Raw genomic sequence first — 3391 nt, 5'->3', positions numbered from 1 at the left:
TATATATATATATATATATATATATATTTATAATTCTTTTAGCTGAAGCTGAGCCTGAGTCCTAGCTTAAATCTGATGGATAATCTGTGGAAGGAGCAAAGGATTAGGGTGACAGACTTGAGGTCCATCACTTACTGGTCAAATACCAGAAGGTATATTGTAAAGGTTTAATTGCTTTTGGTGGAAATAAAGGCTTTCCCAGAGATTTTAACAAATTACATAAAACATCTTAAACATGATATATTTTTTTGGTTTAAAAATGTTACTTGTGTTATTGTCTTTTAATGCCTGTCTCATCTTAAAACACAAACAACCTACTTGGTTGAAAGAAAATAAATTTAAACCAACATCGTCAAGGAGAGGGAATAAACTCAGTCTTGACTGGACCGGTAACCAGTCCACGTCTATTTCACACTGCACTATAAAAGTGTGTTTAGATTACTCTAAACTGAAATAATGTGATCTGTAATGATGTAATTAAAATGTCTTCTTCATCCACTTACCTCTTGCTTGGCCTTGCTAATTGGTTTCCTTCCACCGCTGTTAGGTTTACAAGTTCAATTTATTTTGCATAGGAGTGAAAACACAAAGAGTATTTGTTGTTTTTGTTCCCTCTACCCCCCGCCGCTTCACTCTCATATTCAAGCATTCAAGTGTTGGCTCCTATATTTTATTAAAAAGCCATGTTCCACCGACTTTTTTGCACACTGCACTTACATCTGAAAGCACCAGACTGGAGAGCAAACGAGCTATTGAGCATGGGTACTTAGCGGTAAGCAAACATAATTGTTTCAGCATGGACTCCTGAATTATGTATAGGCACCACCTATTCTCATGCTCGATGTCTTTTCAGAGTGGTTGTGGGAATTTGAACATCCTTCACCACAGATGCACTTGAGCAGGCACGCATGTGTGATTATATGTGCATGAGCTTTTTTTTTTTTTTTTTTTTTCAGTTAAGGCCCATAAAACCTATTATTCATTTATATCCTGGCACCTGGGTCTGGTAAAGTGAACTCATCCCACACATCCCAACATACATTCCCAGAGGAGCATAAAGAAGGAGGCTCTTTACGTTACCTTGGCACACTGTCAAAATGCCTGCTTTGGATGGCCATTTGCATTCACGTGGGTTTTCTGAGAAAGTGAAAGCGTTCAGTACGCTACAGGGGGCTCACATTGAGACCTGCAGATTCCATTAGCATGTGATTACCATCTCGGGTTGATGGCTATATTTTCCAAGATTGATGGGGCAAATATTTGCCCAGGTCTTAACGGTGAAGAATTAGAGGCCTCTTTTAATCAGGCACTTGTATGTCTTCTAAACATGCAGAGGGACGAGAGACTGAAGGGATTTTTTCCCCCCTCAGGCCAAATTTCTCACAGTGACAGGGCTGTGAGTAATATGTCCGTAACAGAGAACTGAATTAGCAATCCCCCTCTAGCGAACTTGTCTGCAACGATGACGCAAAGAAGACAATATTGGGTTGACTTCTGATGCGATCTTTATTATGTTTTTTCATTGTTGATTTTTTTTCTTCTTGGGGGCGAAAAGGCAGTAATTGCCGGAGCACAGGAAGGAGGCTGGAGAGGATGGTTGCTGATTGAACAAACAAGGTGCACAAGAGAGTACGCCACTTAGCAAGACAGATGTTAGCCCCCTTCACATTGTGGGATCCGGCAGAGCGCTCCTGTGTCATTAAGGATGGCCTGGTTCCCATGGCGAGGGGAGAGGAAGGAGCAAAAGAAGGAGGGCCCGCTGCCAAGTTCAGCGCCTCGGGGATCAGATCAGCGTCACAGGGTGCTAAGTGGCCTAGTTAGCGCTTTAAGACGCACAATGAGCTGCCTGCTCTTTCACTGTGTGTGTGTAAGCCTTTTAACCGTCAGATGTGGAGATGGCTGAGAGATGCGTGGGATGGGACCACTTGAATAAGATCACTTCCATCAAGGTGCATCGAGGGGTATAACATATTTTGGCTTAATATGTGAAAGTTTTGCTTTGATAAATGCTTTTTATGCATTCATGGGTGCAAACTAAAATGACGTGGTTCATCACAGCAGGACATCTTGGTTCTAAAGACGCCCTACAACTTGCCGCCTGTTCATCTGTGTTAAGATCTATGATTCAGTTGTCTAAACACGTCTAAGCTAACCAACCAGCTGAGCGATGTTTGAAGGGTAAGGCCCTCTATCCTTTCCTCAGCTCCCTGGAGCTCAGACAGAGTTATGATACTGTGGACCAGACTGGACTGCAGGTCTTACATCAGCCTTGGAGAGCAAACAGGATGCTGCCAGAATAGATACTTGTAAGCATCACTAAAAAGAAACTGTCAAATCACAAGCAAGACACCGTGTTCTCACCTAAATCCCACCAGGACAGGTCTTCTGCTGTAGGTGTCAGGCTCATGGTGTGGGGTTGTCTGTTCCATGGCTAACATCTACCTCCCCTCTGATTTGGTGGTACATACTCGCTGTGCAGTGTTAGCCTGGACCAGCTGGTCAGAGTTGGCTCTGCTAGAGATGGTGCCCCGGGGCTAAGCCTGCCAGCCTACTGCCATTCTGCCTGGCTGCCAGCCCACCTGCCAGGCTGTCTGCTGGGTGCTGGGGGAACAAAGATAGGTATAGCACTATCCACATCAAAGTTTCTCACTGGGTAAAAACCCTGTTGCAGTTAGCATCACAATGATGTCACCAGAGGTTTAACGAAAAATGACCAAATATGTAGTCTACAATACTTTTTGCATTCGTATTAGTTGAATGTTTGATGATGTGTCACTACCAGCTTGACTAAACCAAAACTGAAGGCAGTAGATACACAATAAGTATTATGCGTATGTATGCAGGAACCCATCAGAGTCGGTGCACTAGCAAGGAGATCCTATGAGTCAATTTTATTTCCTAGTTCATTCAGCAGATTGATACAGTTTAATTTTATTCATTCTGAAAAAATACAAGAGACAGAAAACAGAATTCCATGAAAAATAATTTAGATTGGAATCAACAAGGACTGGTGAACAGAAAAAAAATTAGAGCGGTAAAACTGACAGCATAAGAGATGCAATAATTAATGGGCATAATTGCCCATTCACAGATTGTGTGTTCAAAGTGAAATCTAATGTTGAGTTGAAAATGTTTCCCTTCAGTGAAAGCTTCTGTCTCCAAGTAACAGAACATGAAGAACATGCAGATATGTGCTCAAACTGGTAAGAGAGACCTACACTGCATAGACTACAAGATCTCTGGGAATACAAACTTAATGACCACTACTGGTCATTAAGGATAACTTATAAGCCTGATAACACTATCCCTTTTTCAAAGTGACACTGTAACCACTGCCAAATTAATTTCAAAATAGCCTAAAGACTACAAAGACAATGTTTTTGACTGGCCG

Source organism: Poecilia formosa, unplaced genomic scaffold (genome assembly GCF_000485575.1).
Source record: "Poecilia formosa unplaced genomic scaffold, Poecilia_formosa-5.1.2 Scaffold43, whole genome shotgun sequence".
In the NCBI taxonomy this organism is placed as follows: domain Eukaryota; kingdom Metazoa; phylum Chordata; class Actinopteri; order Cyprinodontiformes; family Poeciliidae; genus Poecilia; species Poecilia formosa.
Note: the sequence above shows the minus strand (reverse complement) of the source record.